The following is an 11,402-nucleotide window of genomic DNA, read 5'->3' on the forward strand; positions in this document are numbered from 1 at the left end:
TTTGATTTCCTTACTTATGAGTGGCGGTCGGGGACGAGCGATGGTCTTTTCCTACCAATCTATCCCCCTAGGAGCATGCATGTAGTGCTTGGTTTTTATGACTTATAGATTTTTGCAATAAGTATGTGAGTTCTTTATGACTAATGTTGAGTCCATGGATTATATGCACTCTCACCCTTCCATCATTGCTAGCCTCTTCGGTACCGTGCATTGCCCTTTCTCACCTCAAGAGTTGGTGCAAACTTCGTCGGTGCATCCAAACCCCGTGATATGATACGCTCTATCACACATAAGCCTCCTTATATCTTCCTCAAAACAGCCACCATACCTACCTATTATTGCATTTCCATAGCCATTCCGAGATATATTGCCATGCAACTTTCCACCATTCCGTTTATTATGACACGCTCCATCATTGTCATATTGCCTTGCATGATCATGTAGTTGACATCGTATTTGTGGCAAGGCCACCATTCATTTTTCATACATGTCACTCTTGATTCACTGCATATCCCGGTACACCGCCGGAGGCATTCACATAGAGTCATATTTTGTTCTAAGTATCGAGTTGTAATCCTTGAGTTGTGAGTAAATAAAAGTGTGATGATCTTCATTATTAGAGCATTGTCCCATGTGAGGAAAGGATGATGGACACTCTGATTACCCCATAAGTCGGGATGAGATTCCGGACAAATATATATATATATATATATATATATATATATAGGAGGCCAAAGAAGCCCAAATAAAAAAAGTGGCCATAAAAAGAGAAAAAAGGCCCAATTAAAAAACGAGAGAAAAAGAGAGAAGGGGCAATGTTACTATCCTTTTTCCACACTTGTGCTTCAAAGTAGCACCATGATCTTCATGATAGAGAGTCTCTTATTTTGTCACTTTCATATACTAGCGGGAAATTTTCATTATAGAACTTGGCTTGTATATTCCAATGATGGGCTTCCTCAAAATGCCCTAGGTCTTCGTGAGCAAGCAAGTTGGATGCACACCCACTTAGTTTCTTTTGTTGAGCTTTCATATATTTATAGCTCTAGTGCATCTCTTGCATGGCAATCCCTAACTCCTTCCATTGACATCAATTGATGGGCATCTCCATTGCCCGTTGATTAGCCGCGTCAATGTGAGACTTTCTCCTTTTTTGTCTTCTCACACAACCTCCATCATCATATTCTATTCCATCCATAGTGCTATGTCCATGGCTCGCGCTGATATATTGTGTGAAAGTTGAAAGAGTTTGAAAAGGCTAAGTATGAAACAATTTCTTGGCTTGTTATCGGGGTTGTGCATGATGGGAGCATTTTGTGTGACGAAAATGAAGCATTGCCAAACTATATGATTTTGTAGGGATAAGCTTTCTTTGGCTATGTTATTTTGAGAGGACATAATTGCTTGGTTAGTATGCTTGAAGTATTATTGTTTTTGTGTCAATATTAAACTTTTGTCTTGAATCTTTTGGATCTGAATATTCATGCCACAATAAAGAAAATTACATTGAAAATTATGTTAGGTAGCATTCCACATCAAAAATTCTGTTTTTATCGTTTACCTACTCGAGGACGAGCAGGAATTAAGCTTGGGGATGCTTGATACGTCTCCAAGATTTTTTATTGTTCCATGCTATTAGATTATCCATCTAGGATGTTTTATATGCATTTATATGCTATTTTATATGACTTTTGGGACTAACCTATTAACCTAGAGCCCAGTGCCAGTTTCTGTTTTTTCCTTGTTTTTGAGTTTTATAGAAAAGGAATACCAAACGGAGTCCAATGGACGTGCCAATTTTTGACGATTTTTTATTGACCAAAAGAAGCCCTCGGAGTAAAAGAGTCCCGGACCGTCCACGATGGTGGGGGGTGCGCCCTACCCCCCCCCCCCCCCCGGCATGCCGCCCTATCTCGTGGACGACTTGGGGACCCCCTGACTTGTTCCCGACACCAAAAATTCCTATAAATACTAAAACCTCCAGAAAATAACCTAGATTGGGAGTTCCGCCACCGCAAGCTTCTGTAGCCACCGAAAACCAATCTAGACCCATTCCGGCACCCTGCCAGAGGGGGGAATCCCTCTCCGGTGGCCATCTTCATCATCCAGTCGCTCTCTATGATGAGGAGGGAGTAGTTCACCCTCGGGGCTGAGGGTATGTACCCGTAGCTATGTGTTTGATCTCTCTCTCTCTCTCGTGTTCTTGATTCGGCACGATCTTGATGTATCGCGAGCTTTGCTATTATAGTTTGATCTTATGATGTTTCTCCCCCTCTACTCTCTTGTAATGGATTGAGTTTTCCCTTTGAAGTTATCTTATCAGATTGAGTCTTTAAGGATTTGGGAACACTTGATGTATGTCTTGCATGTGCTTATCTGTGGTGACAATGGGATATTCAGGTGATCCACTTGATGTATGTTTTGGTGATCAACACGCGAGTTCCGCAACCTCGTGAACTTATGCATAGGGGTTGGCACACGGTTTCATCTTGACTCTCTGGTAGAAACTTTGGGGCACTCTTTGAAGTTCTTTGTGTTGGTTGAATAGATGAATCTGAGATTATGTGATGCATATCGTATAATCATACCCACGGATACTTGAGGTGACATTGGAGTATCTAGGTGACATTAGGGTTTTGGTTGATTTGTGTCTTAAGGTGTTATTCTAGTACGAACTCTAAGATAGATTGAACGGAAAGAATAGCTTTGTGTTATTTTACTACGGACTCTTGAATAGATCGATTAGAAAGGATAACTTTGAGGTGGTTTCGTACCCTACATTAATCTCTTCGTTTGTTCTCTGCTATTAGTGACTTTGGAGTGACTCTTTGTTGCATGTTGAGGTATTGTTATATGATCCAATTATGTTATTATTGTTGAGAGAACTTGCACTAGTGAAAGTATGAACCCTGGGCCTTGTTTCGAAGCATTGCAATACTGTTTTCGCTCACTTTTATCATTAGTTAACTTGCTGTTTTTATATTCAGATTACAAAAACCTATATCTACCATCCATATTGCACTTGTATCACCATCTCTTCGCCGAACTAGTGCATCTATACAATTTACCATTGTATTGGGCGTGTTGGGGACACACGAGACTCTTTGTTATTTGGTTGCAGGGTTGTTTGAGAGATACCATCTTCATCCTACGCCTCCTACTGATTGATAAACCTTAGGTCATCCACTTGAGGGAAATTTGTTACTGTCCTAAGAACCTCTGCACTTGGAGGCCCAACAACGTCTACAAGAAGAAGGTTGTGTAGTAGATATCACTCCCCTGCCAGCGCCGGAAGACCCGTATGTGGGAATTCAACCCGGAGGGCCCTCGAACTCTGCAACATTTCTTTGGCACAACACACAAAGGGATCTGGAAGTTACTCTTCAAGGCCCGGGAAAAGAGGTGGCCCAGGAAGACCGAAGACATCGGGCTCGACATCTCACATCCTGCTTCTCCGGTAAGCGTTCTATTTCCGAACATAACCTGGATCCCTCAATCAAAGGGGCATGCTAAGTTTGAATTCCTTATTTAGGGCTGGACAACCAAGGTGGAGCGGATAAGGTGTTCGACTCCTCTGCCCAAAAACCCAGCCAATCCTCTATTAACAAGAATGTTGGTCCTGGTGCCATACCAGGTGCCGGTGAAGAAGGACAAGAAGAAGAGAGAGGGGGGCACTTCAGACGCAGTGTCCGGAGAAGCTGAAACCCAAACCTCTCACGAGGGCGACGATGACGAGGACGAGGAGGAGGACGTAGAAGATCCTCCCCGCAAGGGTAAGAAAAGGGCGGCCTCCGAAGACCTGGAGGCCGAAGCATCCAAGGGTAACAAGATCATCCTCTCCGATGACTCGGAATCAGATGTCGAGGCTATCCCGAAGCATCGTCGCCGGACAAAGCCCAAAGCTGACTGATACGTCTCCAACGTATCTATAATTTTGGATTGCTCCGTGCTATATTATCTACTGTTTTGGACATTATTGGGCTTTATTATCCACTTTTATATTATTTTTGGGACTAACATATTAATCGGAGGCCCATCCCAGAATTACAGTTTTTTGCCTATTTTAGGGTTTCGAAGAAAAGGAATATCAAACAGAGTCCAAACGGAATGAAACCTTCGGGAACGTGATTTTCTCAACGAACATGATCCAGGAGACTTGGACCCTACATCAAGAAATAAAGGAGGAAGCCACGAGGTAGGGGGCGCGCCTACCCCACCAGGCGCGCCCTCCACCCTCGTGGGCCCCCTGTTGCTCCACCGACGTACTCCTTCCTCCTATATATACCTACGTACCCCCAAACGATAAGATACGGAGCCAAAACCCTAATTCCACCGTCGTAACTTTCTATATTCACGAGATCCCATCTTGGGGCCTGTTCCGGAGCTCCGCTGGAGGGGGCATCCATGACGGAGGGCATCTACATCAACACCATAGCCTCTCCGATGAAGTGTGAGTAGTTTACCTCAGACCTTTGGGTCCATAGTTATTATCTAGATGGCTTCTTCTCTCTTTTTGGATCTCAATACAATGTTCTCCCCCTCTCTTGTGGAGATCTATTCGTTGTAATCTTCTTTTTGCGGTGTGTTTGTTGAGAGCGATGAATTGTGGGTTTATGATCAAGATTATCTATGAACAATATTTGAATCTTCTCTGAATTATTTTATGTATGATTGGTTATCTTTGCAAGTCTCTTTGAATTATCAGTTTGGTTTGGCCTACTAGATTGATCTTTCTTGCAATGGGAGAAGTGCTTAGCTTTGGGTTCAATCTTGCGGTGTCCTTTCCTAGTGATAGTAGGGGCAGCAAGGCACGTATTGTATTGTTGCCATCGAGGATAACAAGATGGCGTTTTTATCATATTGCATGAATTTATCCCTCTACATCATGTCATCTTGCCTAAGGCATTACTCTGTTTTCATGAACTTAATACTCTAGATGCATGCTGGATAGCGGTCAATGAGTGGAGTAATAGTAGTAGATGCAGGCAGGAGTCGGTCTACTTGTTTCGGACGTGATGCCTATATACATGATCATACCTAGATATTCTCATAACTATGCTCAATTTTGTCAATTGCTCAACAGTAATTCGTTCACCCACCGTAAAATACTTATGCTCTTGAGAGAAGCCACTAGTGAAACCTATGGCCCCCGGGTCTATCTTCATCATTTTAATCTTCCAATACTTAGGTATTTCCTTCGCTTTTTACTTTGCTTTTATTTTACTTTGCATCTTTATCACAAAAATACCAAAAAAATATTATTCTATCATATCTATCAGATCTCACTCTCGTAAGTGATCGTGAAGGGATTGACAACCCCTTATCGCATTGGTTGCGAGGAGTTATTTGTTTTGTGCAGGTACGAGGGATTTGGGTGCAGCCTCCTACTGGATTGATACCCTGGTTCTCAAAAACTGAAGGAAATACTTACGCTACTTTGCTGCATCATCCTTTCCTCTTCAAGGACATCCAACGCAGTGCTCAAGAGGTAGCAACAAGAATTTCTGGAGCCGTTGCTGGGGAGGTTCGCGCAAGTCATTATTTGACTCCCGGCAATGAGCCATTTCTGGCACCGTTGCCGGGTAGTCTACGCAAAAGACAGCATACCAAGTACCCATCACAACCCTTATCTCCCGCATTACATTATTTGCCATTTGCCTCTCGTTTTCCTCTCCCCCACTTCACCCTTGCCATTTTATTCGCCCTCTCTCTCTATCCTCCCTCTCTTTCTCTATTTGCCTCTTTTTGCTCGCTTGCTTTTTGTTTTCTTGTGTGTTGGATTGCTTGCTTGTCACGATGGCTCAAGATAACACTAAATTGTGTGACTTTACCAATACCAACAACAATGATTTTATTAGCACTCCGTTCGCTCCTCTTACCGATGCTGAATCTTGTGAAATTAATGCCGCTTTGCTGAATTTTGTCATGAAAGATCCGTTTTCCGGCCTTCCTAGTGAAGATGCCGCTACCCATCTAAATAGCTTCGTTGATTTGTGTGATATGCAAAAGAAGAAAGATGTGGACAACGATATTGTTAAGTTGAAGCTATTTCCTTTTTCGCTTAGAGATCATGCTAAAGCTTGGTTTTCGTCTTTGCCTAAAAATAGTATTGATTCTTGGAACAAGTGCAAAGATGCTTTTATCTCTAAGTATTTTCCTCCCGCTAAGATCATCTCCCTTAGAAACAATATTATGAATTTTAAGAAACTTGATCATGAACATGTTGCACAAGCTTGGGAGAGAATGAAATTAATGATACGTAATTGCCCTACTCATGGTTTGAATTTGTGGATGATTATACAAAAAATTTATGCCGGATTGAATTTTGCTTCTAGAAATCTTTTAGATTCGGCCGCGGGAGGCACTTTTATGGAAATCACTTTAGTAGAAGCTACTAAACTCCTAGATAATATTATGGTTAATTATTCTCAATGGCATACTGAAAGATCTTCTAATAAAAAGGTGCATGTGATAGAAGAAATTAATGTTTTGAGTGGAAAGACGGATGAACTTATGAAATTATTTGCTAGTAAGAGTGTTTATTCTGATCCTAATGATATGCCCTTGTCTAATTTCATTGAGAATAATAATCAATCTATGGATGTGAATTTTGTTGGTAGGAATAATTTTGGTAACAACGCGTATAGAGGAAACTTTAATCCTAGGCCTTATCCTAGTAATCCCTCTAATAATTATGGAAATTCCTGCGACAACTCTTATGGAAATTTCAATAAGATGCCCTCTGAATTTGAGAATAGTGTTAAGGAATTTATGAATTCGCAAAAGAATTTCAATGCTTTGACTGAAGAAAATTGCTTAAAGTTGATGATTTGGCTAGGAACGTTGATAGAATTTCTCTTGATGTTGATTATTTAAAGCTTAGAACTATTCCTCCTAAGCATGATATCAATGAGTCTTTCAAAGCCATGAGAATTTCCATTGATGAGTGCAAAGAAAGAACCGCTAGGATGCTGGCTAAGAAAGATGCCTTTATAAGAGCATGTTCTTCTAGTTCCTATGAAAATAAAGATGAAGATCTAAAAGTTATTGATGTGTCCCCTATTAAATCTTTGTTTTGCAATATGAATCTTGATAATGATGGGACTGAATATGATCCACCTTTACCTAGAAGGCGTTCCAAAAATTTGGAGTTTTTAGATCTTGATGCTAAATTTGATGAAAGTGGGATTGAAGAAATTAAAACCCTAGATGTTGCTAAACCCACTATTCCGGATTTCGAGGAATTTAATTATGAAAATTGCTCTTTGATTGATTGTATTTCCTTGTTGCAATCCATGCTAAATTATCCTCATGCTTATAGTCAAAATAAAGCGTTTACTAAACATATCGTTGATGCCTTGACGCAATCTTATGAAGAAAAACTTGAGTTGGAAGTTTCTATCCCTAGAAAACTTTATGATGAGTGGGAACCAACTATTAAAATTAAGATTAAAGATCATGAGTTCTATGCTTTATGTGATTTGGGTGCTAGTGTTTCCACGATTCCAAAGACTTTGTGTGATATGTTAGGTTTCCGTGATTTTGATGATTGCTCTTTAAACTTACACCTTGCGGATTCCACTATTAAGAAACCAATGGGAATAATCAATTATGTTATTATTGTCGCAAATAGGAATTATGTGCCCATAGATTTTATTGTTCTTGAAATAGATTGCAATCCTTCATGTCCTATTATTCTTGGTAGACCTTTCTTTAGAACGATTGGTGCAATTATTGATATGAAGGAAGGAAATATCAGATTCCAATTTCCATTAAGGAAAGGCATGGAACACTTTCCTAGAAAGAAAATTAAATTACCTTATGAATCTATTAAGAGAGCCACTTATGGATTGCCTACCAAAGATAGCAATACCTAGATCTATCCTTGTTTTTTATGCCTAGCTAGGGGCGTTAAACGATAGCGCTTGTTGGGACGCAACCCAATTTTACTTTTATTACTTGTTTTTTTTCTCATGTTTAGAAATAAATAATTTACCTAGCCTCTGTTTCGGTTGTGTTTTTTGTGTTTAATTAGTGTTTGTGCCAAGTAGAACCGTTGGGAAGACTTGGGGAAAGTCTTGTTATCTTGCTGTAAAAAACAGAAACTTAAGCGCTCACGAGGACTGCTGCCATTTTTATTTGGAAAGTGCTATTTAGTTAATTCTTTTTGGAAATGATTAATAGATACAGTACTCACGTCCAGAAATTTATTTTAGAATTTGTGGGGTTCCAGATCTTGCGCTAGTTGCAGATTACTACAGACTGTTCTGTTTCTGACAGATTCTGTTTTTGTGTGTTGTTTGCTTATTTTGATGAATCTATGGCTAGTAAAATAGTTTATAAACCATAGAGAAGTTGGAATACAGTAGGTTTAACACCAATATAAAAAAAAGAATGAGTTAATTACAGTACCTTGAAGTGGTCTTTTGTTTTCTTTCGCTAACGAAGCTCACGAGATTTTCTTCTTTAAGTTTTGTGTTGTGAAGTTTTCAAGTTTTGGGTAAAGATTTGATGGACTATGGAAAAAGGAGTGGCAAGAGCCTAAGCTCGGGGATTCCCATGGAACCCCCAAGTTAATCTAAGGTCACCTAAAAGCCAAAGCCTGGGGATGCCCCGGAAGGCATCCCCTCTTTCGTCTACTTCTATCGGTAACTTTACTTGGAGCTATATTTTTATTCACCACATGATATGTGTTTTGCTTGGAGCGTCTTGTATGATTTGAATCTTTGATTTTTAGTTTACCACAATCATCCTTGCTGTACACACCTTTTGAGAGAGCCATACATGATTTGGAATTTGTTAGAATACTCTATGTGCTTCGCTTATATTATTTGAGTTATATAGTTTTGCTCTAGTACTTCACTTATATCTTTTAGAGCACGGTGGTGGAATTGTTTTATAGAAACTATTGATCTCTCATGCTTCACTTAGATTATTTTGAGAGTCTTAAATAGCGTGGTAATTTTCTTCAATAATCCTAATATGCTTGGTATTCAAGAATAGTAAAAACTTTCTTATGAGTCTGTTGAATGCTATGAGAAGTTTGATGCTTGATAATTGTTTTGAGATATGAAGATGGTGATATTAAAGTTGTGCTAGTTGAGTAGTTGTGAATTTGAGAAATACTTGTGTTAAACTCTGTGATTCCCGTAGCATGCACGTATGGTGAACCGTTATGTGATGAAGTCGGAGCATGATTTATTTTTTGATTGTCTTCCTTATGAGTGGCGGTCGGTGCCGGGGGACTAATCCACGAGCACCTATGGGACCGGCGGACCGAGTCCCTTTCGGTTCGGCGGGGGCGAGGGTCGCACGAAGAGCGGATCGAGGCGAAGCACACGAGCAGTTTACCCAGGTTCGGGCCGCAGATGCGTAAAACCCTACTCCTGCTTTGTGGTTTGTATTGAGTTCTTACTCGGGAGCGCGGAGTGCTACAGTACACCCCAGCAGCTAACGAGACCGAGCGTGAGTGTTCTCTTTTTTTTGGAACCCCCTCTACGTTGCGCATGGGCCTCCTTTTATATGCTCAAGGGGTCACCGACAGGTGGCAACGTAGACAAGGGTAAAAATGGAAAGGTGTTGCGGTTGGTACAACTACCTGCTACAGCGTATCATACCTAACCCTGATGGCAGGGGACTAGGGCATTAAATGCCCGTCTGCGTCGCCTAAATAGTGCAAAAGGGACCGTCAGGGACGCCACCGCTCGCCACGATGGGAATCTTGTCAGCGCCGCTTGCCACCGCACACCGCTGGCTGCACAGCCTCCCACCACGTATGCCTGGAAGGGTCCCAGAGCGACACGTTGGTGGATGTGCTGGAGCGCGGGCACAGAGTGGTGGCTTGCCGCGGCAAGCGCCTTGTCGCGGTCGTTGTCTTGTCGCGCCCGGGAGCTTGTCGCTCACCGGGCCTTGCCGGGACGCGTGGCGCGTCGCAGCAAGCTCCTTGAGATGCCTTGGTTGGCCTTCCCGGCAAGCTCCTCTTGCCGGGGTCTTGAGATGCCTTGGTTGGCCTTCCCGGCAAGATCCTCTTGCCGGGGTCTTGAGATGCCTTGGTTGGCCTTCCCGGCAAGCTCCTCTTGCCGGGGTCTTGTCTCCTTGGCTTGGATACTTTGTCCTTGAATGGCTCCAAAGGAACCACGGAGGACCTTGGCGGTCACCCGGCAAGCCTTGCCGCGGGATGCTGCGACTACCCGTGCACAAGTTCGGGGTACTAGGGTACCCCTACTCTAGTACACCGACAGGAGCCCCCGGGCCTGGGCCATACACGGTGCCGAGCGCTGTTGGGCCAGGCCCAAAACAGGGCACGGGCACGCGCGGCCTGGGTTACGCCGTATCTCTCCCCGTATCCACCGCGCCCTCCCCGAACGGCACGCGTTGAATGCGGCATCGTGGGAGAGATCGTGGGTGGTTTCTTTATTCGGAAAGGCGGAACATCCGCCCCCTCCCTCTTTATAAGCAGGGGAAACAGGGGTAGTTCGCCCATTGGCCGGTTGCTACTCCAATCTCGGAAATCTCCGCCGCTCCCTCGTCTTCCCAAAGCTGAAACAGAGCAGCGCCCCGCCCCCCATCGCCACCAGCACCACCAACACCGTCGACCTCCTCCACCACTTCCGCCATGGCTCCGAGAGCCGACAAAGGGAAGGTCGTGAAGTCGACCGAGGCACAGCGGCTTGCGGCGCTGCGAAAGGAGCGGGCAATCTTCCCCCCCCCAAGCTCGCCGCGAGGGAGCTGAGGGAGAATTACTACCTCTTCTGGTCGATGGAGACGCGAGCGCATCCGCGCACGAAGGTACTTCCAGCCGCCGCTTGGAAAATGGCTCCAAACGGATATCCTTTCTTCGCCTTGTTCTTCTACTGCGGGCTCTGCCCGCCCTTCTCTGAGTTTTTCTGCGATATTATGAACACCTACGGGTTCCGCCTCCTTGACTTCACCCCCAATGTTGTTCTGACCATGGCAGTTTTCGCACATCTCTGTGAAAACTTTGTCGGAGACTATCCCAATGTAGCCCTTTTTCGCCACTTCTTTATGCCCCGAGTAGAGAGAGGAGAGCCTTTATCCGGCGGAATCGCCTGGATCTCGAGGGCCAGCAAGAAGGACACTTACCTGGAGGGAGAGTTCCGCGGCAAGTGGAAGGAATGGAGAGCAGACTGGTGCTGGATTGCCGAGGAGAACCCGCAGCCGTTTACTGCCCGGCGCCAAGCTCCAGTAGCACGCGGCAGCGATTGGAGTGACGTGGCCCCGGAAGACGATAGGCTGAAGATTGCCGTCACCCGGATCCTACGCCTCATGCTTGCCGGGCTCACTGTAGGCGCTGCTGGCGCAGATTTTCTTCGCCGCCGCATCGCCCCCTGCAGGAACGGGGGAGGCCCGCCTGGGAATTCAAGAATTCGGCGGATATCATG

This window comes from Triticum urartu, chromosome 2A, assembly GCF_056163025.1.
Source record: "Triticum urartu cultivar PI428250 chromosome 2A, HENAU_Tu73, whole genome shotgun sequence".
NCBI lineage: Eukaryota > Viridiplantae > Streptophyta > Magnoliopsida > Poales > Poaceae > Triticum > Triticum urartu.